The sequence below is a fragment of the Protopterus annectens genome, chromosome 3.part1, assembly GCF_019279795.1.
Source record: "Protopterus annectens isolate FY-2018-M chromosome 3.part1, PAN1.0, whole genome shotgun sequence".
Lineage (NCBI taxonomy): Eukaryota > Metazoa > Chordata > Ceratodontiformes > Protopteridae > Protopterus > Protopterus annectens.
Window position 1 is genome coordinate 374,910,170 of NC_056732.1, and position 25,812 is coordinate 374,935,981.

A 25,812-nucleotide genomic window follows, 5' to 3' on the forward strand; every position below is an offset into this window, starting at 1 on the left:
AGAAAGCTGTTATGAGAATTCTACTCTTTCATATCAGACTTTAAAAGGCAAATAAAACAGCTGCTGTGGAGCTTCTATTCCTTTCAGCTCTGACACACAATGACATCACATCTAGGTCAGCTGACTGGCATAACCTACATTCAGAATTCTTTTTAAAAAAACATGTACATTTGGTCAGCCAGAAGAACACTGTTTGCTTCAAACTTCTTACATAAATCAAAGTAATAATCAAAAACTACCCATGACTAAATGCTACAGTTTCCCAAAGACTGCTCCTCGTGTCACTACACTCCTCCACATTAACAGACATATCAAACAGTTCGATAAACCTCAAATGTTCCTGACAAAAAAAAAAAAATCATTGGCCTAAAAACTCTGAGGTACCGAGATAGGCTGGAGGCCATGTTCCTATACTCAGTGTCCCATAGACTTCTTAGGAGAGCTCTATGCCTTGCCTTCCTGGCCATTATGGATGTAGCAATCCAAGATCTCCTAATTCTCTACAAATTAAATAGTGCAGTGAACATAGAACCTGAACCTGCTTCAGCAAATAGACAAATCACACTGGAGAGACATATTTGTCATCCAGTGACTACCCTTCACTAGAACAAACTTCCACTCCATATCAAGCAATATAGGTTCATAGGTAGGTACTAGGCTATCGGCCCAAGGGCCTACATAAACCTAGTCAGCAAGGTACCATAGCTTACACCATCCAAGAAAGTTATTTTCCTGTGCCACTGTCCAGCAGAGACACAAATGTGATCCCCGGGGTGTATTTCCTATTTCCCATCCACTCATCAAGATTTTTCTTGAAGAGTGCTAATGAAAAACTTTGCTTGACATAGATGGGTAGCTTATTCCAGAGTATAGGAGGTCTCTGGGACAGGAATCTATCCCTCCAGTGTGTCCTGTTTATTGTGGTGACAAGGTTTAGGTCCCTAGAGCGTGTAGCTTGGAGGGATTGGGATTTCTTTAGGTGTAGCATGTCCAACAGCTCTGGGTTTCACATAGCTTTATATGTTAGGCAGAGATCACCTCGGAGTAGGCGATATGCTACGGAGTAAAGCTGGAGTTTTTTGAAGCGGTCAGTGTAAGGCATTTGTTTGAGGCCATTAATCCTCTTTGTGAGGTACTTCTGTGGCCTTTCCAGCTGCTGCAAATGTCTTGTGAGGTACATTCCAAAAGGGGCATTGTACTCTATAATGGGTCTAATGAGTGATGAGTAGAGGGGAACAATGACCTCTTTTTTCCTGGAAGAGAACCCTTTTATGATGAGGTGTACCACATAGAAGGACTTCCTGACTAGTGTGGTGATGTGACTATCAAAGGAGAGACTACTGTCCACCTGGGTCCCAAGGTCTCTTATCACGCATTCAGTGTTAGGTAGATTGCTGCCTATGTGGTAGTTCATGGGTACAGAGTTTTTACCAAAGGGGATGACACTGCACTTTTTGGCATTGAGCTTGAGGCCATGGCTCTGACACCAGGCATCTGTCTCAGTGAGACCCTTCTGTAGGATGTCCACATCATTTGGGGACTTGACTATGTCTCCTAGTTTTCAGTCATCTGTGAACTTTGTCAGCCAGAGGCCTTCTGTGTTAGCCTGTACTTCAGAGAAGTAGATACCAAACAGGAGAGGTCCCAGGACAGAACCCTGTGGCACTCCACTTGTCACTGCCTTGAGGTCAGATTTGGAGTCTGCAACTTTTACAGTGTGGGTTCTGTCAGTGAGCTAGTTGACAACCCATCTTGTGATGTAGGGATTTATACCTAGTTTAGTGAGTTTAGCTATAATTCCAGAATGGGGGATGGTGTCGAAAGCCTTGGCGAGGTCAAGATAGGCTGTGTGAACCACCTTACCCTCATCCACGCCTTTGGTGACTGCCTCAAAGAAGTCGATCAGGTTCAGGAGGCATGATATGCCTTTCACAAACACGAACTGGGTGGGATCCAGAGTTTGGAGGTTACCAATATCTTTGTTTATGAGTTCCATGATGATATGTTCCATGGCCTTGCAAACCAGGCTCGTCAGGCTAATAGGTCGATAGTTCCCAGGATCAGTGGTGGCTCCCCCTTTGTGGAGTGGGATAACTGTTGCTCTGCTCCATTCAGTGGGCACAAAGCCTGATGCGAGGCTATTATTGAACATTGTGCTTAAGTGGGGAGCCAGTTCGTTCTGAAGTTCGTGTAAAACACAGCCTGGGATGTTGTCCGGTCCCATGGATGCTGTGTTTTTGGCTTTAGTGAGTGCAGCTTTTACCTTTGATACACTTTTCCACTTTAAGAAGGAATTAAACAATTGAATGGTTATTCATAAATTCACTCTATGTATGAGTGGTCCATCCCTCCTTGAAAAAAGAGACAAGTTCTAAGGGTGGGCAATGGAAAGATGTAAACGGCCATGTGGCTCAGTTGCCTTGTATATAGTCTGTGATTCTGTGGTTCTAGAGAAGGTATTTAAATGTTATTGGAAATTACATTGTGCAATAAGGAAGCCTTTCAGTCAAAAACAGTCTCTTTGTGGTGTTATTGAGTCACAAGGTGCAGTTTTCTAATATCAGGCAAAAATATTTATTTATACTACACAAGTTCATAACATTCTTGTGGAAGCGTGTTTGCTGTGGATTTGAGTTAGGCAACTATAATGTAAAGAAATATGCCACTGAATACATTTAAAATTAGCTAATGTGAATACATTTTTGGTGGACTACCAGAAAGCATTTCATATTGTTGGTCCAGTAAAGGGCAAGATACTCGCATCTGAGTCTAAGTGGTGGTGGCTGGGGACAATGAGAGTGGCTTGTGCTAACATGGAGGAGTGTAGTGACATGAGGAGCAATCTTTGGGAAAACATAGCAGTTAGTCATGGGTAGCTTTTAATTATTACTTTGATTTATGTAAGATGTTTGAATCAAACTGTGTTCTTCTGGCTGACCAAATGTACATGTTTTTTAAAAAGAATTCTGAACATAGGCTATGTCAGTCAGCTGAGCTAGATGTGATATCATTGTGTGCCAGAGTTGAAAGGAATAGAATCTCCACAGCAGCTGTTTTGTCAGTCTCTTTAATTGATGTCAGGTGTATACCCAAGAAGACTGAATGCTGTAATTAAATCAAAAGGTGCTTCAACAAAGTATTAGTTTAAGCGTGTGCACACTAATGCAACCACCTTATTGTATGTTTTATATTTTTCCCCCAACAATTTTTTTTCAATTGAATTGTACAAGTTATAGGTCACCTTAAAGGTGAGAAACGTTTTAAAATGATTTATTGTGGCCTAATTTTTTTATCACAAAAACATGGCATTTTAACAGGGATGTGTACACTTTTTATATCCACTGTATATATGTGGTTACCCTGCATTTTACCTATGTCGATGGTATGGAAGGTTGATACAGGTAAGTGGGGTTGGGACAATGAGTGTGTGTGTGTATGTGAGTTATAGTTAGGGTCAGGTATGAGTGAAGGATGGGTATTGTGTGTTTGTGTGCAAGTTTGTGTATTTTAGGGTAAAGGTTAGGTTAGGAGATAGATGTAGTGTTGTTTGTGTGTGTTTGTAAATGTTTGTGTGCCTGAGTCTGTCTTGTGTAGCACAGTATTACGGGAAGGTTTTAATGATGTTAAGCTGTAGGGTTAGGGTTGGGGGAAGGAGCAGCATTAGGGTTAGGGCTAGCACCCACTAAGGTGGTGCATGGGGTTTTCGTTTTAATACTGGGAGAGGAAATAGCTTTCCTCTGTCAATATTATTGTTTTCAGTTTTGTTTGTGTTCATTATTGTATATGACTGAACTTATTTTGTTGGTATTATATACATATATTTATATATATATATATATATGTTGTGTGGTTTCGACTATGTCAGGTAGAACCATATATATATATATATATATATATATATGTGTGTGTGTGTGTGTGTGTGTGTGTGTGTGTGTGTGTGTGATGATAGAAAGCAAAGACTACATATAAAAATCAAAACAAGATGACTAATAAACCTATTATTAATATAACTTTTTTATTGGTTACATTGGACAATAGCAAAGAGTGACATCTTGTGGTTATTCATAAAACTGTCTTCCTTCGTAGAAATTAATTTGCAGGATAAGTACTTCAGTCAGTCCCAAGAATACATATATGAAAACAGTGGCAAATACATAATAAACACAATGTAGGCAGGGGTGTAGCTAGTGACTTCCAATTTGTACTCACAGATGCTTATTGTTACCCCCCCAATATACACTGCATTTACAAAATGGTCATATCACTTGAGCTGTTGCCCCACCCCAACTTAATTTGTACATTTTCAGCTGTTCAGTCAAAAACTATTATAAGTATTGTTTTTAGATTTGCAATCATTTCAGTAAGCAAGCTATAAACATGTTTTAGATGCATTAATCTAGATGGTGCTACACATCAAATAGCTTGATGAACCTCCAATGTTTCTTATGGGTTCAGGAAAAAAATTGTACACTGTAGAGTACAAACAGTATGCCTGGCTACACCCTTTAATGCAGACATATACTCTCTAGAATATAAACACCATGTTTTCATTCAGGAGTAGATTAAAAAGTGCACTTGTATCTACTATACTTTTTTGACTCACCAAGCTAGTCCAATCAATTTGATTAGGCTCATACCTAGTAATTTTATCAAGCCCAATGAAAATAAAAATAGCTACTGAATATACATTTTTATGTTTGTATAGTACATTATTCACTGGATACCATGGAGATGCTCACTAATCCAAGTCATATATATAATGACCCCCCGGTATATTGGGCCATCTATATTACCCATTCAGTGGTATAAGTTATTAACTTTCTTATCTCAAATACCTTAGAAGTATTAACTATAGAAAGGTGGATAGTGATTTTTTACAGTTCACTTAGTTTCCACAGAGTTGGCTACCAAAGGGTCTTGTTCCAAGAAATAATAGTACTGGTCCATTTTATCCTGTCTTTTAATGATGCCCCTGAAACTGTACAATATTTAACCTCTTTAATATTACGGCCTTATATTGGTTCAGTAGAACAGAATCCCTGAATAGAATGGGTTAATTCTTCGATATCAGCTGGTGTATCCTAAAGGAATAATACTATAAGATGTAATAAACCTTACATTAGGTCTAGAATCTTGATCCTTTACTGGTGATTTACACTGAAACTATTTACTTTTTGGTACTAGTTTTACCTGTTCTGAAGTGGTATCATAATTTCTATGATAGAAATGATGTGCTAAATCTTTTGATAGTCACATGATGTAGTGTGAATGTGTTTTAAATGCAAAATTTGAGATTTAAAAACGTTTTTAGCCACATGGGTCGAGTGACAACTAGTTGCTGATAAAAAGAATACCCAGAGAATGGATTACAATAATAAAAAGTATATATTGTACCATCTAATGTCTTGTAAAAGTTACATTCAGAAATTCTGCGGTAAACAGCCTGATTAAAAAAACAAGTTATTCCAAACCCATTAAAATTTAGGTACTCCAAAAAAGTGCAACAACTCAGTATGTTCTCCTGTCCATATTAGCCAGCAGTCACCTGTGTCAAAAAATTCCTAGTTGAATTGCATACATTTTACACCTCACGATAACTTATAAATAAATCAATTTAAATGCAGGCAAAACTTCCCCCCATTGTAGTGCCCTGTAAATGGAGGTACATATGTTTGATTAATACCATTTTAATTAATGAAACCCAAACTCACTAAATTCCAAACTGTACATCTGAAAAATGTCTAATCAGTACCTTAAAGCCTCCAAATTTTTCACATAAAATGAGATTGTACATATATACCCAAAATACACATATACTGTAATAACTTAATTCATTGTGAAGTATAAAACCAATCAAAAGGACAGTTTTGTAGACTTCATGTGAAAACTTAATCAAGATAAACAGTTCTTATACACAGGAAACAATCAGTCTAAGCAATAAGCCTTTCTGAAATACTTTCGCATTTCTCCTTCTTGTTGAAATAAACAGTTCAGTACTTACAGACAGAATGCACTCTTCAGACAAGTCCCCCTAGATTTAAAAGAAGCTATCATATACACAAATGATTCTCCACAAACAAGAGAACATTTTCTCAAAAATGTGATGACATCTCTAATACAGGATGTAGAAATACATGCCAGTACATTTCCATCCCTTAAAGACTCCTAACTGTCTACTTCAGGAATCTGCTATGTCATGGTAGTACTGCTCATTTTGTACTCTCTGCAGCTAACCCCATCTTAATTTCCTTTAGGCGCTCCCTCGCTGCTTGTCTTGGTCACCAAGGAGCAGCCATCACATATATCACATGTTCCACAGGGAAAAACTCTAATTCCAGTCTTAGTGGACGAGTCATATGCCCAAGACAAACCATCCTCATTAGGGTGGCAGGGTCTGAAACAATAGATAATCTTAAATAAAAAAAGGCTGGAGAGCTAAGGCCCAGTGGGCAACCTTAGAATTATCATCAGTCTGCCTATACAGGCACTACAGAGGGGTGGAGCATGTGACAAGGGTAAAGTCTCTCTCTAAATGTAACCATTTGAAATGTTGGGACTTCAAGTGCCTAGTCCCAAAAAGTAGTGACCAAATGGACAAAAACTGGGACTTACATATACCAAGTCCAAGATTGCCATTTCCCAGAAACTTCCCTTTCCCCAGGGTATGACAGTCTTAGAGTTGGTATATATAAGTTAATGCAGTGTGGGGGGTTTGATCCCATATAAGGGGTGCAGGGGGTCTAGCTTCCCACACAAAAGAAATTTAAAGGACAAGAGCAAAGTTTGATACTTGCTTTTCTCCTGTATTCTCAGTCATTTTATTTGGTGTTTCTAGACTCAGCAATCCAAGTCCCAAAATTTCAACAGAGACCCTGCCTCATAGATAATATTTTAATGTTTTGATGGCTCATGGCTAACATAGCAAATGAGACATTCAGCCCCTTTAACATTTTGTGTCATAACTGCCCTGATATAAACCTCAGGGACATCAGTAAACACAGTAAAAGATTTTCACTATTACAGTGGCTTCTGAGCAAAACATGCCATTCAGTTTCTGAAATGCTTGCTCCATGCCATCCATCCGTTTGACATTCAGTAAGACTCTTTCCTTGGTTAGACCAATCTACAAAAAATGGAAATGAAGCCTGTGACAAACTTGTATGATTATAGTTTTCCAAGTCCAAGAAATCCTTAACTATTGTTTTATTGTGTGTCTGGGTCAGTTCCATATCAGATCTACTTTTTAACCTGAGACTTTACTACTCCCCTGCTGATTATATAACCCACATAACTTGATTCCACTTCTCTTTAGCTGTGTTTGCTGCTAGTCCAGCTTGGTGCAGGGAGTCCAAAATGGCCTGCACCTTAGGTAGATGGCTTTACTAATCCTTGAAAACAATGACCATGTTTTTCAGATAGCTACCAAATATTTTGTGTGGGGTTTAAGTATCCTGTCCAAGAGCCTTTGGTACCTCATTTGTGCTTCATGGAGACCAAATGTTATGACTCTATAGTGGAACAGGCCATCTAGTATGGAAATAGCCATAGCATTTACTTTTTAGACTAGAAGAATTAGACAAACTTTTAGTTAGATCTAAAGTAGAGAGAAATCTAGCCTTCCCTAACCCCCGCCCCCCCCCCCCCCCCAGTTCACTCACTCAGATTTGGAGATGCTGTTTAGTTTCCCGAAGTTATTGCAAAATTTGAGATTTATGATATATTTTATCATAGAACTTGATCTTCTGAATAGCAATTAGCTGATGGATTTTTCATTTTGAAGAAAATAAGGTTGTAGTGAGTAGAGTTTGACACAGCTCTGAGGGTAAGGCACAGATTATTTCACAGGAGTCTGTAGGACACAGAAAATAAAGATTTTTTTGAATCTATCCGAGTAAGAGTGATTCCTTAAACACTGGGTTCTTTTGGTTATAAAACACTGGGTTCTTTTGGTTATAAAACACTGGGGTCTTTCTAGTTGGGAGAGTTGTCTAGAGCTGCATGTACCAAATGCAGCATTGTATTTTATGATGTGACAAATGAGGGCAGGGTAAAGAGAAATTATACCATGACCCCCCCCCCCATTAATATTCCAAAATGTGCACGCTGATTGGTCAGCGTGCACGTTGTAAATCGACTTATACTAATGGAAAAAGGTCCGGTCGCCGGACTTTTTCCATTAGTATAAGTCTCTTTTAAAACACTATCTCGCTATGTTAAAGGAGTTTAACATAGCGACACAGGTTTAAAAAAAGCAACGGCGATCTCCGTTGCATTTTTTAAAGCTGTCTCGCTACGTTAAACCCATTTAACATAGCGAAACAGTAAAAAGCAACGGAGATCTTGCTTTCTCTGTTGCTTTTGCCCACAGCTCTGATGTACTGCGTTGGCAAGCGCAGTACATCAGAACTTCCGCGGAATACCAGACAGCTGCAGAAGGGCAGCAAGGAGGCATTATACAATGCCATTATTTAAGAAAAGTAATCATTTTTTTTCTTAAATAATGTCATTGTATAATAGCAATAACCTACTTCTGGATGTGGGTAATGCTGTATTTACTCAAGGTTGGCTTTGTTTGGTCCCGAGGGTGACGCCAACCATGAGTAAATCCAGCATTACCCACACCCAGGCGTGGGTTATTGCTATATTAGAACAGACTAGGATCTGGACAAGAATCCATGACAGATGAGCTAAAAGAGGTAGAATGATTTTCTGACATTATTGGATGGAGCTATGCTGACATAAGGACAGCTTGTTGTCTATGTAAGTTCCTAAATCTCAGATCATGGTTTCATCCTTAAGATCATTTTCATTTATGTGATATCACGTAGGAGAACTTGTTTTACCAAAAATGAACAAACTACATTTGTTTGCATTTAGGAGGGAAACTATGATTATAGCACTAGTTTTTATTGTGTTCAAGCACTTGTTGGGGAATTAGTGAATCGGGGGGGGGGGTTTGGAATATTCCTAACTTGCAGTCATCTGCAAATTTAGTTAGCCAAACACTGTCGGCATTTGCCTAAATTTCAGAGAAATAAATTCCAAAGAGGGTCTAATACACAATCTTGAAGAATACTGCTAATTAGATTTTGCTTTTTGGAAAAGTTACCATTTTTTTCTGATCACTTATGTTCTACTTGATAGCCAGTTAGCAATCTGGCAAACTGTAAAGGGATTGATATTTTCTTGGTTTATTTATGATAACGAAGTGAGGAATGGTATCAAATGCTTTGGCTAACTCCACATAAACAACATGGATGAGAAATTCTTCACCTACGGTTTTAGTGACTTTTTCAAAGAAGCTAGCAAGATTAAGAAGGCAGGATCAAACCCTGACTATGACCTGCAAGGGCTCTAGAGTATGCAGATTTTATATGTCCTTGCTGATTAATTCTAGAAAAATATATTCCATGGTTTTACAAATAAAGCTTGTGAGGCTGATGGGGCTATAGTCACCTCAGTCAATAAAGGGACCATCCTGTTGGAAAGGGATGATTATGACGTTTCTCCATTCTTCAAGTAACTATTCTGTGGGGAGACTTTGACTAAAGATATTTAGGACAGGTTTAGCTAGGTGGTGCTCTAAGCTTACCAGTACATAACCAAGTTCTTTTTGAAGACACAGTTCGGCGCCTTTGTTTAAAGTAAGCACAACATTTCTCATTTTTACTATTTGATGGGAATTATATTTGGTGAGAGCTAATGTTTATAGCATAAGGAAATTCTTGGATAATGCTGCCTCTAGCTTTCCTTAAATCAGACTGTAGTCAGCTCGCATTCCCACTACCCATACTTCTTTAGGGCTTCACCTACTCAGTGGGCTGCAGGCCAAGAACAACTGCTGGTGCCCACCCAAGAAAGGATCAAAGAGCGAAGACTTCCCCATTATTTGAGTAAGAGTAGGCAATCTTTGACATCTGTGAAACACAGCTGGTCTATTTTGCACTGCATTGTTCTTTGTGGTGTGCTTTTCATATACTTCCCCAATGCCATTTAATAAACTCACAGTCTTCCTTCCCTTCAGAGAGCTCATAATAATCCTGAATTCTGCTTATCTGTATTGTACTACAGCATCTCTCAATACTTCACATACACTCTGTTCTTGCCAAAATATTTGCCTACCTTTATTTCAGCTGTTTAGCTACACCAGGAAAGCTTACCTTCTGTGTCACATATTGTTTATTTTGTTGGAATAAGGTTACATTCATGAGGGCCTCTGTACCATTCACCTTCTCTATGCTCAGACTCACTTTGCTCTCCTACCCTACCACTAATCCCACTCACCCCATCTTCATTTGCATTTAAACTATCTCCACCCTTCTGTTCAATCTGCCAATCACTACTAGCCTGCTCAACCCCCACTTCCTTCTCAGAAATCACCCAGAATTATATCTACATAACAAACCACTCCTACTCATTTCACTTTTCATTTTAACTCTTCTCACGTCATTCTTCTACTGCTGAAGCACTTCATATCTTCCATAACCTTCTGCCCATTCTAATATATATGCTATATATTATCTGCATTCATCACTCTGTACCACTCTTACTAGCTTCACAATCTGAGTGAAATCTATTGAGCCCCCTTTTTTAGCCACAATAGAAGCTTATACTTTCCTGTAATCGTCCCAGCCTTTAAATCCTCCCTCACGTCTCACCTTTTGCCCTTCTCAGCAGCATTCCTTCCATACTTTGCTTACTCACTGTCCTCACACTCAGTCAAAAGCTAGCCCCATCCCTTTCCAGTCTTCACTCCCCTCCCATCCCAATTCCCTGACACACACTCTTATACTGGAAGATCTCCACCCTTTTTATCCACCCAACAAATACCTCTTAAAGGAATATTGCTTTATTCCCTCATACTCTACATTTTCTAGATCTTCAAGCCTCTACTACTGTTTCTTTATACTAGGAATACATATAACCATGATGTATATGTGCACTGTCCTACTTATATCAATTATGTTCCTTCAACCCTCACACAAAAAGCCACTGCAATTACCTTATTGCCACTGCCTTCATATATATCAGACTACTTTAATACTCACACACATACTACTTGCCCGTACCCCGTTAAGCATTCACGCCACATCACACCCATGCCAACACCCAACTCACAAACATCAAACATATCAGGGTACCAATACCATATTATTTGTGAATTTTTCTTTTACTTTAGAAAACCCAATTCTCCCCCAAACTATGCATTCCAAAGCACTACTCAAATGCAGTCACGTTATTTTTATACTTCTTCTAAGAGGCAACACTTAACCCATTCAGGGGCCACTTAGCAATAATGCCTCAACACTAACCAATAAACAGTGCCACATTACCTGCTCCCTCTTTAACACCCATACTATCAAGAACAAAATCAACCAAATCAATGCCTTTTCCATACAACATAATCTTAACATTATAGCTATTACATGGCTAAAACCTGACACTCCAAGTCTTCACCACCTCATACTAAACTATTCATACTTACATGATTGCAAACCAGGCAAAAATATGGAGGAGGGCACTAATTATCTTCAAAGACAACCTCAACCCCAACATTATTGCAACTGAATCCTAAATGGGTCCTTTAAAAATTTCCAACAACCAACCAAAAACCCCTTGTTATAGCCAATACATACATACCTCCACCAGCTTTGCTACCAAATTCATTACACTCATCCAACAAATATATGCTTAAAGCGCTCAACAACTGCAACCTAATTATTCTTGGAGTCTTCAGCCTTAATTTCTTAGGACAAATAGCAAATGAAATGTCATAATTCCTGGCCAGCTTAAGTCAAACCCAAAGCAACTCTGAAGCAGTTAGACCAAACCCTTAGTTTAATAGGATTGTGATAACTAATAGTCCTGCAATGACATTTACATTCCTTCAGTGATCACTGCTCCATAACTTTCTCAGTATATAATCTAATATTAAGGTATAAACCTAAAGTTATCACCTTCAGAACCAAAACCATACAGAATATCGCTAATCTTAAAAAAACGCTTTGTCAACTTTGATTGATCTTATTTACTTACCAAGAAAGACCCCAGTGAAGCAGCTAACAACCTTACTAATACTCTACTGTACTTGCAAAACAAATTCTTTCCCTTACTACAAAGGCTACTTCAACCTAATCAACATGACTGGATATCTAACAAATTCAAACACCTCCTCAAATTATGTGATATAGTGTGGCACAATTGGAAATGTAATCCCCCCACAGGTTCTTAAGCCAAATACAACTCACTATGCAACCCAGCCAAGCAATCCATCCACAGATACAAAAAAGAAGTACCACCAAAACAAACAAATCTCACTTTTAGTCAAACCCAAAAGATTCTGGAGAGAAATCAAGCTGTTGACTGGTTGTAAAACTCAACACAACTCCACTAACCTGAACCCCTCTAATACCACCACAAACAAACTTTCATGCACTGACTTCCTCACTGAGTTCAGTAACCTGCCTCACATCAACAACAACACAAACCTACCACCTTTACAGATCCCCCCTTTACATTCCAATATTCTTCTTCAAAAATATTAGAACCAGAGATAGAAATACAAATAGACCACAGTCAAACAGATACTACCCCAGGCTCGGCTAACCTAGACCCTTGGGTCATTTACTACTTTTGTAAAGACTGCCATCTCTCACCCTCTCCCTCACATATACAACCTCTGCTTAACTAATAAGCTCTGCCGTAGATGTGGAAAAAAGCTACAGTCACTCCTATTCCAAAACTATTAAAAATAAAATAAAAAAAAAGAAATAGGAATGTCCTTGTAGAAATAGGATCATCAAAATAGTTTTAATAAAGTAAAATAAAATCAATACAAGTGCTTTCATCTCCTGTGGAGACTTCTTCAGATACAATACAAACTATGTCCATTAAAGTTTAAATACATTTCAAATCCTCTTGTTAATACCAATCAACATTCATTAATTAATAAAACAATTATACAAGTGCCTTGTTCATAGGTGTGTACTAGGCTAATGGCCCTGGAGCCTTTGCAAGTCTAGCCCATAGGATTACCCTGGCATTGTGCCCCCCGACCTTAGTTCCCAGTGCTTCTGTCAAGTAGAGCCACTGGAGTGATCCCTGGGGTGAATTTTCTATTTCCCATCCACTCATCAAGATTTCTCTTGAACATGGCCAGTGAGGCGCTCTGCTTGACATGTATGGGAAGTCTATTCCATAGCATGGGCAGTCTCTGGGTTATGAACCTGTCCCTCCAGTTTGTTCTGTTGATTGTGGTAATGAGGTTGAGGTCTCTGAAGCGTGTAGTGCGGAGGGATTGGAATTTCTTTAGATGTAGCATTTCTAACAGAGCTGGGTCAGACATGGCTTTGTAAGTCAAGCAGAGATAAGAGGCGTAAGTAGGCAATATGAGACAGAGAATAGTTGGAGTTTTTTGAGTCTGTCCATATAAGAAAAGCATTTAATGTCTAAGATCCTCTTTGTGAGGTATTTCTGTGGCCTCTCCAGTTGTTGTAGGTGTCAAGTGAGGTACATGTCAAATGGGGCATTGTACTCGATGATTGGCCTAATGAGGAAAGAGTAGAGACAGACAATGACCTCTTTCTTCCTGGATGTAAAACCCTTAGTAATGAGATGCGCTACATATAAGGACTTTCTGACCACAGTGGCAATGTGGTGGACAAAAGTGAGGTTGCTGTCAACCTGTGTTCCCAGATATCTTATGACACCTTCTGTATTCAGTGGACTACCATTGATGTGGTAATTCATGGGAACTGGGTTTTTCTCAAAGGGGATGACAACACATTTTTTGGCATTGAGCTTAAGGCCATGGTTCTGACACCAGTCATTGGTCTCAGTGAGGCCTTTCTGTAGGATGTCAACATTACTTGGAGAGTTAAATTATGGCTCCCAACTTGCAATTGTCTGCGAATGTTATCAGCCAGAGTGCCTTCATGTTGGCCTGAACTTCAGAGAAGTAGATACCAAACAGGAGAGGACCCATGACCGAACCCTGTGGGACTTCACTTGTGACTGGTCAACAGTCTGACTTGGAGTCAGCTACTTTCACACTGTAGGTTCTATCTGTGAGCCAGTTTGCAACCCACCTAGTTATATAGGGGTTTATGCCTAGCTTAGTGAGTTTTTCAATGATTCCTGTGTGGGGAATGGTATCAAAGGCCTTGGCCAGATCAAGGTAGGTTGTATGAACCACCTTGCCTTCATCCACAGCTCTGGTAACTGACTCAAAGAAGTTGACCAGGTTGAGCAGGCATGATCTACCTTCACAAAAACCAAACTGTGTGGGCTCCAGAGTTTGGAGGTTCCCTATATCTTTGTTTATTAGGTCCATGATGTTGCATTCCATAGCTTTGCATATCAGACTTGTCAGGCTAATGGGGTGATAGTTCCTAGGGTCTGTAGTTGCTCCTCCTTTGTGGAGAGAGATGACTGTAGCAGTGCACCATTTGGTAGGGACAAAACCTGAGGTGAGGCTGTGATTGAACAGGGCACAAAGGTGAGGTGCCAGTTCACTCTGTAGTTCATGTAGAACACAGCTAGGGATATTGTCAGGTTCCATAAAAGCTATATTCTTGGTCTTGGACAGTGCTGTTTTAACCTGTACAGCAGTAATACTGGGTGCCTGACAATCTACTGGTATTGTGATTAGTCCTTTGGTGGGGGAGAGAGGGGTAAAGTTAGCACTGAATCTGTTGGCCAGTATATTGGCAATATCTGTTGGCTTGGTATAGGAGGTGCCATTGTGCAACAGCTCCAAGCAAATTTGGGTATTGCCGTGGAGATTCTTTACATAACTATAGAAGGCCTTGTGGTTGTCTTTGCCATCTGCTGCAATTCTGTTTTCTTAGCTAGCTTTAGAAGGTTTGATGCAGGATCTCAACTTTTTGTTGAGGCTGATAAGGGAGTTTTTCCAGTCTTGAGACTTCACCTTATTTCTCATCAGTTTTCTACTTCTGTTGTAGAGTTTGTTTATGGCAGGGGACCACCAGATTGGCTTCCTTTTTTGGAGGACAGCATCTTGGCTCTATTGGGTATGGCGAGATCCATGCATTTGTGTACGTGTTCGTACAGGGCATTAGTGTACGATTCGGCAGTCATGCAGCTGTTCTCCAATTGCATGGGTGCCATGAAGTTGGCCACCTCTGTTTTTAGGAGCCCAAAGTTAGCTTTGGAGAAGTTTTTCATGGTGGTTACCTTTGCGGGGGGGGGGGGGGGGTGGATTCCCAAGGTGATTAGTTTGCAGTCAGATCTAACCAGGGAGGAGTGGAATATTAGTACAGAGCAATGGTCACCCAAGTTAGTAATGACCAGGTCAAGGATGCTGCTACCTCTAGTGGGGGTAAGAATGAGCTTGTCCAGGGCATTGGAATTAATGAATTCCAAGAAACAGTGGGCAAGTGTATTGGTACATGAGTAGTTTTCCCAGTTAATGGAGGGGTAGTTGAAGTCACCCAAAATGAGAGTGGGGTTCCTATCAGAAGACCGAAGATGCATTCTGTCTAATGCATGCTGGTCTAACTGTAAATGTCAAAACGCAAAATGATGAAGCGGCTTTTAAGTGAATTCTTTCCCTGGGAAAGAGGTCACTTGGCTGCTTCCGTCACTTTGCCGTTTTCGGCACTGTAGTGCGATCTTGGAGTTGGTATATTTAAGTAGGGGGGGTGGGGGGCACAGCCCCCCCCACTTAAAATAGTGTTTAGTGTGTTTATTTTTGGGGGGGGGGTCGCTGTTCTGGTAATTCGCTCATTTATGTTTTCGTTGTTTTGGGATCGTTATTACAGCATTCCATCTTTTGATCATTCGCTGTTAGAACATAGACCCTGAGAGTGTTAGGTTGGACACTAATATTCTCCAGGGTGCTTTGGAACATGGAGTGTGAGTCTTGGGTCATGGTTGGGGACCTATAGCAGGCTATGACCCGTATCACTGTCTTACCCAATGTTAGCTGCACCTGAAGTATCTCTGATGCATCATGATGGGCTACCAGTCTGGAGGTGTGCGCATCCTTTATGAATATGGAAACACCACCGCCTTTGGAGCTTTGGTCCAAGTTCTGGGGCCGGAAAGTATGAAATGAGTTATAGCCTGGTAGTGCAGGGTATGCTGTCTGTTGCCTTGAACCAGGTTTTTGTTAAAGCACAAATGTCGATGTTCTCCATTTTAAGGAGTGCTTCCAGCGAGTCCATTTTGAGATTTACACTTCTAGTGTTGAGCAGCACGACCCTCAGATTGCATTTGTTTGTAGCTGTTATGGTGGTAATTTGGTCTTTGGAACACCACCTAAAAAAGGCACTATAGGGGTGGCAAGAACCTTGGCCAGTATCCAGAAGCCCAGCAGTGACAGATGCAGGCCATCTCTGCAAAGCATCTAGGTCTGTCAGTCATGTCATCCCAGGCAGACAGATACTGGATTCCCTTAGAATGACACCAGAAACGTAGCCAATTGTTGAAATCAATAATTTTCTGCTTGTACTGTGGTACCCTTCTGGGTGATGGTAGGAGGCTGCTCAGCACTAGGGTCATACCCGTCTGGGCTACATAATCCGAGAGCTCCTCCTTGTCTCTTGTCTACTGTATTTGGGGGTGGGGGGTATGGAAGGTTGACAATTCACATTTTGACATAGTTGTCCATATACCTGCAACACAATACAGGTGTGGAATTACTTAAAATTCAAACTGTAGGCAAGGTGTGGGGGTATGCTAGTTGTTAGTAGGAACCCCTTTATAAAGATAGTGGTAACTTGGTTACACACTTAGTATGCATCCTACATTTTCATGCTTCACCAAAAAACAACCATTAATTTTCTTTTTGTGAACACGCACAAACATAAAAAAACAGAGTTTTTAAAAAAGGAGTTTTGATTGTACTTAATAAGGGAAACAATTTTTTTATGTAAAAATAGAAAAAAGATTGTAACTGGAAATTAATGTAAACCACAGCTGGTTAGGTTGTTAGAAGAGAGTGACTGATGTTTTTCCCACTATTGAATGAGGTTCTTTACAAGACAATTGTTTTATTAATTAATGAATGTTGATTGGTATTAACAAGAGGGTTTGAAATATATTTAAACTTTAATGGACAGAGTTTGTACTGTATCTGAAGAAGTTTCCACAGGAAACGAAAGCGCTTGTACTGATTCTATTTTACTTTATTAAAACTATTTTGACAATCCTATTCCTGCAAGGACATTCCTGCTTCTTTTTTATTTTATTTTTATGAGTTTATCATTGTTGCCACTTACTGCAGATTTTGCTATTTCAAAACTATCTTGGTACTTCCCACTCTAGGTAAAATCCTAGAAAAAATATCTACAACCAAATCACTGCTTATTTACATCAATGCCATCTTCTATCCATAACATAGATTCTGTTCTAGATGCTGCACCATAACAGCACTTTACTTCCTCATAGATGACATCCTATCCAATATGGACAAAGGCAACATGACAGGAGCTGTTTTCCTTGACCCCACAAAAAACTTTGATCTAATTGACCTTAACTTACTATTTGACAAACTAACTGAAATAGGCACAATGAGAATACAAAACCTTGGTCTGTAGAGTTCCTCATCAACAGATCCTTCAAGGTGAAAGTGGGCACAACCACCTCTGAAACAGCTCTGCTTATGAAAGAAGTCCCCCAGGGTTCCACTTTAGCCTCTCTGCTGATTTCCATATTTATCAACAAATCGTTATCTGATCACCCTCAGATACCTCTAATTCTTTATGCAAATGGCATGGTCAACTACAGGTCAAACAAATTCCACTCTTTATTTAAACTAAGCTCCAAGATGACATGCAAGCCCTTAACCAATGGCTAATAGGCTAGAAACATATGTAATCCCTCAAAAACAAAAGCAATGCTATATTTATTTAATATTAAAGATGTTAGCAATAACACCATAGAAAGTACCACATCCCTCGAATACCTTGGCATTTGGCTAGACCAATCTCTTAGCTTTCAACTATACATTTAAAAAACACACAAAAATATCAACACACTACTGTTCTTGGAAAACAGATGATCAACTTTTCTGTCCAAGCCAAAGCTGTCACCAGCAAAAGAAATACTCATCTCAACTTGAACATGGACTACCCATAATAGCTGCAGCAGCAAAGAAAAATGCCAACACCTGGCAAACCATTTCCAATAAAATCTGATGGTTCATTACTAACTACAACATTAAAGAGCAACACTGCCTAACTCTCACCAAAGCCAAATGTCTCTCAGTCATACCTCTCAACTTCTTAGTGCAAAACGTCAGGACAAAGGCAAAAAAATAGGGATAGATTTTAAATACTACTTTTATAAAAACTTTGAAAGTTGCTAGAATAACAGGATTTGTTATAGCATGCATTTTTCTGATGGGTATGAAGTCTGAAACACAAATATATATCATTAATTAATGACTTCAGTACTCAGATCATCCCAGTAACTTGCCGGAATATCATAAATTTTATGAGGAACAGACCAAAAATATTAGATAAAAATCTGGACATTCTGCAAAAATCTGGACAGTTGAGAGGTATGCTCCCAATACATTTGAGAGCCAATATCCTAATAGGAACACTAATTCACAAAGCCCTTCCTTTTGAGACGTCTTCCCCCCTTACAAAGAAACTCTTCACCAAAGTGCCCTCATATAATCTCAAGGGTATTTCTCAATTTCAGCCCAACCTACTAACTCCAAAAACTAAACTTCATTGCATTGACCATGCACTGACCATGCATTCTCCATCCTATAACCTAAATTATGGGACTCCATTCCAATCTCAATCAGAGACATATGAAAGTACTTGGAGTTCAGACAACAGCTCAAGGAACACCTCTTTACACAAACAAAGTGCAGCTGCACTCACACAGGTCATATTGCATGACCCCTGCACTCTCTCGCATCTCCTTATCCCCGTTTCATCCTTCCTTATCTCATTTTGTCATCCTCTCACTTACTGCCTCTCATTCATCCCACCTACTTCTTCCCTTCACATCTCTCACACCTCCCCTCTTTTCTACTCCTCTTCCCTCTGCATGCCTCTCTTGCCATTTCTATGTCTTCTCCCTACTGTATCCTTTCCTGCAGCTATTCAAACTCACTTCTTCCAATGTCTTAGTACCCCTCTATATACTGACATTCTGCTATCCCTGCAGTATATCATCTCATTCATTATGGCTACATCTTATCCAAAATGTTCTGCTATGCATGATTCAATTTTTCCATCCATGTTTTGATATTGTAAACTGCTTCTTGAACTAAATGTTGTAGCATATTTTTGCATCTGTAAATATATATATATATATATATATATATATATATATATATATATATATATTAGCATACCCTTGTACGTGTAAATATGTTTTGTTCATTTCTTATGTGATTCTTTTCACATGGGTTGCACCTGCAAATTATCCATGCAAATCAGTCCACAATCATGGTAAACAAATATAAATAACTAAACAATAAATAAATAATTTCTAAAAAAACTTTTGGACATGGATGAAAATTCACCATTACAAAAGGGATGATCTTTTATACCTGCCTCCTCCCCAGACTTAGGGGAGGTAACAACAGACATAAGACTCTTTGCACATAATGTAATGCTGCAATTAATGTTCACAGAGATGCTGACTGTGAGTACATATAAAAAAACAAGTTTATATTGTCCTGGTCTAAATCCTATACTGGTTGTTTTTTGTAATATATGTGAAATAGATCTTGACCAGATGTTTAACAATCCTGAGTATAGGTATAAAGACAAGAAATATTACAATTTATCATATAATGAATATCAAGCACTACATAATTTACGTAGGGACAACAGTATTTGTATTAAACCCACTGATAAGGGAGGGGCAGTGGTTATCATGGATATGGAGTTTTATGAACAGTCCGTGTTAGATTTGCTGTGCAATGTGAAAACTTATGAAGAGATGATATCGCAAGGCATCTATGATATCATTAGAGAAATATATAATGTTTTCAATGACTGTTTGTCTAATAATTATATAAAAAATTAAGTATTTAAGTTTTGTCTAGTAGAATGCCCCACAATACCCAGTTTCCAGGCACTTCCAAAGATACATAAAAATGCTAAAAGCCTGCCATTAAGACCGATTGTATCAGGGCAGGGCTGGGTTACTGAAACAATGTCTATGTATGTGGAAAGGCATATTAGATCAGCACTGAGTGGCTACTATATTGTTTTAAATAATGCCAAACAATGTCTTCTGGAGTTATACAAAGAATGTTCCTACAGTGATGCCATTGACATGACTATTGATACCATGACTATCTGTTTTTAACCCTGGATAAATCCTCACTATTTACTGTGATACCTAATGAAATAGGCCTGGAATATCTTAAAGGATTCTTACTGAAATATAGTACTTATAGTCCATTTAAAATTAATGTACTATGCCTATTTGTAGAGACGATATTGGAGAATAACGTATTTATGTTTGCCAAGAAATATTATCGACAGAAAGTAGGTGTGGCTATGGGGACCCCATGTGCCAACAGCATTGGGAGTCTATATGTTTTAGCTAATAATGAATACCTACCACTTATTAAATTATATTGTAGATTTGTCGACAATGTTTTTATTTTGTGGTTAGGAAGTAAAACCCACTTGGAAAGATTTGTGGAATACCTACACAGTACAACCTCCTTCTTAAAGTTCTCTATGAAATCCCCAGGGACTAATATTGAGTACCTAGACATAAATTTATGTAAAGATGCCCTTGAAGGCATTGTAACCACCCAGATATAGGAAGGAATGCCACAGTAGTCACATATTACATTGTGATAGTTTACATCCACCTCATGTATATAGAAATATAATTAAAGGTCTGTTAATGAGGATTTCCCGGCTCAACAACAATAATCGTTTACTTTATGAGGAAGTTGAGGTCATGAGAAAGGAATTGTTACAGAGGGGCTATAAATATGATGAAATACAGAAGCAAACAGAACAAGTGGTGAGGTTGAGAAATACCTTGGTGGCTCCCTATTATTCTGCATTAAATGAACATAGTGAGTCAAAATCAGATACATACATGAGAAAGTCACCAAGCATTTGTCTATCATATTCTGACTATATAGCTGAGATTTGTGATGTAATTAAGAAAAATTGGCATATTTTTACATCAGTCCAAGAAGTAAACAGTATTATAGGTTTGTGTCCTGCATTTGCTTTTAGAAACAGAAGTTCATTAAAGAGACTATTGTGTTATAAGAAGAAGAAAAAACAACAGACGATGACCAGAAAGAGCACTTTTCCGTGTATAAGCTGCAGTTTTTTGTGGCTTAGTTAATACAAATAACATCTTTATACACCCCAGGACAGGTAGGAAATATGAATTTATGGTGAAAGCAACGTGCAAATCTGGACATCTGATGTATTTAGCACAGTGCTCCATATGTCATAAGTTTTACATAGGTAAGACCAACCGCACATTGATGGAAAAGATGAGGGAGCATGCTAGGGACATAAAACAAGTTAAAACTACAAATTCCCTAGCCCAACATATACTGGAAACCTCAACTAAGCATACATTTCGGTTTCAAGTGACTGAACTAATATCAGATGTGGGTAGGATTGGTGACATTATTAATAAAACTGAAGTTAGAGAATTATCTTGGATTTTAAATTTGCAAGCAGATAAGGAAGGTGGAGTGAATGACAGGGTCTCTTTAAGACCAAGACTGAAGAAAAGGAGACGTTATATAATGGTTAATGAGATACTATCATGTGACTTGAATTGAATATATTCATTGGATATTGGATTATAGGTTTAGTATAAATGATTAATTTTGTTTAAAAAATATGGTCTGATGAAGTAGTTTTATCCATGAAAGCGCTTACCCTGTGTTTTATTTGTTAATAAAAGATTCTCTGCTGTTTTTTTACTTGTTCTATTTTATATTTTTACTGGTGCCATCATTTTTTTTTTGTCAGAAGAAGCTATGGTGCAGCCCATCCCTGGTGAAGCAGGAAGGTTTTTTACCATGTTCGCCTAGGCTGTTACAAAATGGATACCTCTAGAAGGACATAATTTCCTTAAACAGTCACTGAAGTTAATGATAGTTGTAACACTACTCAACACAAGGGACTTCTCTTCCTTCTGAACAAACAATGAGAGCTCCACCATGTCTGTCTGTCTGCATCTCTTCCAAGGTGGATTGCCTGAGGTTTCTTTATACCAACATGAGCAGGTACAAGACTACATTCATACTTTAGATGCTTTGTGACCTAGTGTGCTCTTTTGTTGTTCCTAATTCTAGTGCCTGAGAGACAACTGATAGCCACCCTGTTCTTTGCCAGTCTGGTGAGTAGCGGCTCGGTATGCTTGACAATGGAAACATCTCTGACATTATATTCTGTTTTAGCTTTAGGCTCTGTCTGACTTAAGGTCACTGACTTCTCCATCTGGTGAGTCCTAATTACAGTATGTACCAATGTGGTGTCAGTAGGCAAGAAAGTTGGTGAGATAGCAGAAATGTCCTGTTGGTGTATGTTTGCAAGTAGTGGATTCATGTGAGCATGAGATCATTTGAGGTGAAATGGCCTATCGTGTGTATTGGAGTCTGACTACTGAAGTATACATGGGTGTATATTTACTGACAAGATCTGAGAGCTCTGTCTCCAGCTTGTGTATGTAAAAGCACTGCATTTTTCACAGATAGATTTTTTGCTAGGCAATAATAGTGACTTGCCAGTAAACATGAGGCAGTAGCTACCCTGCCTCAGGATGCCTAGTGAGGTTAGGCTGAACAAGGAAACAGAAAGGACAGTCTGTGGCTCCAAAACTGGTAGCTAGTTGGGTATGGTGATATACAAAAAATAGTTGTTGAAGGCACAAACCCCAAACGATGCTGTGTTGTTAAAGAACATCTTTATTAAGCACTGTTCGTCCAGATAGTGCTTGAACTTCATCAGATACCTGATAGCATGAAGCACAATTTAACCACACCCCTAACAACACTGCTCAATGTTATCCTCTATACAGGTTTTGTACCAAGTGAATGGAGAATAGCTACAGTCATTCCGCTGCATAAGGGAGGACCTTTCACAGACTCAGGTAATTACACACCCATAAGTCCAACCAGCGTCATATGCAAAGCCATGGAAAACTTATCATGGAATTAATCAATCAGGACATGGGGAAACTCTAAACACTAGACCCATCTCAGTTTGGATTCATCAAGGGCAGGTCATCCTTACTCACCCTGGTAGATTTTTTGAAAAAGTTACCAAAGCAATTGATGAAGGCAAAACAGTACACACTGCATACTTTGACCTAGCCAAAGCTTTTGATAAAATTCCCCATTCAGGCATAGTAGAAAAGCAAAATAAACTGTCACTAAACCCCTATGTCATCCACTGGATTGCCATCACTCATTGATAAGGATGCAGATAATCAAAATAGGGGAAGATACCTCCGTAGAAAGACTAGTCACCAGTGGAGTCCCCCAGTGTTCTATGCTGGGATGTCTCCTGTTTGGCATCTACTTTTCTGAAGTACAAGGAAGTATTAAAAGGGCTTTGACTAACTAAGTTTGCAGATGACTGCAAATTAGGAACAGTCACTGAATCTCCAGATGACTTAACCATCCTGCAGGAAGGTTTGTTTCAAATAAATAACTGGTGTCAAAATCATGGTCTGAAACTAAATGCCAAAAAGTGCATTATTGTATTCTTTGAGAAGTCATCTTCCCCAGGGAACTACCACATTCACAATACACCCCTAAAAGCTGACCCAGTTGTTTGGGATTTTGGGACTTATGTGGATATTGGCCTAACTTTTGACAAACGTGTCTATTGTAAGAAAGTCCTTCTATATTGTAAAGCATATAAACAAAAGGATTGTGTCTAGATCTAGGAATGGCATTGTCCCCATTTTCTCAGCCCTCATTAGGCTAATCATTGAATATAATGCCCCCCTTGGCATGTATCTGTCCAAACACATGCAACAACTGGAATGTCCACACAGCTACCTTACTAAAAGCATACAAGGCCTAAAAATGTACTACACTAACTTACTGACAGCCCTGTCACTATACTCAGTATCCTACAGACTGCACAGAAGTGACCTGTGTCTGGCATAAAAGGCATCCTCCGGCCCATTACTGATGATTTACATCAGCAAGTTAAATGGCATCAGAAACACTTGGTCTAGGGATCTAAACTTCTTCTGCAGCATCAACAGAACAGTTTATAGGATCATAGGAGGTTACTAGACTATTGGCCCCGAGGCCCTTATAAGTCTAGCCAAGAGTTTAGCCCATGTTTAGACAAATCAGCACCCGATGCCCCTGTCCTGCAGGAACACAGGTGGAATCCCAAGGGTATATTTTCTGTTTCCCATTCAGTTATCCAGGTTGTGTTTAAAAAGGGGTAAAGAGGTACTCTGCTTGATGTGGACAGGGAGTCCAATCCATACATGGGGGAGTCTCTGGGACACAAATCTGTCCCACCAACAAGTCTTGTTGATGTCACAGACCAGGGTGAGGACATGCCCATGGGTTACTCGAGTGGATCTTGACTTGCAGATATGCAGCAGTCCCATCAAGGTGGGGTCCATGATTGCCTTATATGCCAGATAGAGGTCACCTCTGAGAAGTTGGTATGAAACTGAGTAGAGGGATAGGGCTTTTAGCCTATCTGTATATGGTAGAGGCTTGAGGCCCTGAATTCTCCTGGTGAGGAACCTATGTGGTCTCTCCAGCTGCTGCATATGCTCTGGAAGGTACACGCTGAAAAGGGGATTGTACTCAATAAGGGCCTTATAAGGGAAGAATACAGGGATGTTATGATCTCCTGGTCCCTGGATGAGATGGACCCTTACTTATGAGGTGGGCCATGTAGAAGGCTTTCTGTACAATGCAGGCAAAATGGTGGTCAACAGTCAGGTTGCTATCAACTTGGGTTCCCAAATCCCTACAACTGATTGTGTGCTTAGGATGTTGTTATTGATGTGATAATTTGTGGGGACATCACTCTCCCCAAAGGAAATGATGATGCATTTTTTTGCAATTCAGCTTGAGGCCATGTTTCTGGCACCAGGCATTTGGCTGAGTGAGACCCTCTTGGAGGATGTCCACATCACTAGGAGAATTGATGACAGCAGCCAGATTGCAATCATCTGCAAATTTGGTCAGCCATTGCCCACTGGTTTTGGCCTGCACCTGAGAAAAGCATATCCAAAATAACAGAGGCCCCAAGACCAAACTTTGGGGTATGCTGCTTGTTACGGGTCTACTGCTTGAGGTGACTTCCCCTATACTGACTACATGGGTTCTATCAGTGAGCCAGTTTGCTACCCATTGATGCCTAGTTGAGAGAGTTTATCTATTATGCCCGAAATGGAAATAGTGTCAAAGGCTTAGGCTAGGTCAAGGTAGGCAGTGTGCATCATCAATGGCTTTGGTGACTGTCTGAAAGAAGTCAACCAAATTTAGCAGACATGACCTCCCCTTGATGAAGCCAAACTGTGTGGGATCAAGTGTTTGGAGGTTGCCAATGTCCTTGTTAATGAGGTCCATGATAATCCATTCCATGGCCTTGCAGATCTGGCTAGTTAGGGTGATGGGTCTATAATTTCCTGGATCGGTGGATACTCCACCTTTGTGTAAAGGGATGACAGTAGCTGTCCTCTACTCAGCTGGGATGAAGTCAGTACTGAGGCTTTGGTTGAATAGGGTGCCTAATGGTGCTGCAAGTTCCTGCTTGAGTTCATGTAGGATGCAGCCTGGGATGTTATCAGGTCCCATGGAGGCTGTATTTTTTGGTTTTGAGAGAGCAGTGATGA

The 25,812-nt window shown here is 39.5% G+C and overlaps 1 protein-coding gene across 1 annotated transcript in view; it reads right to left on the minus strand.

Annotated features, from left to right (window-relative positions):
* Positions 1–25,812, minus strand: part of LOC122798133 (biotinidase-like) — a 363,716-nt gene that overhangs the window by 289,093 nt on the left and 48,811 nt on the right. The window lies entirely within an intron of this gene.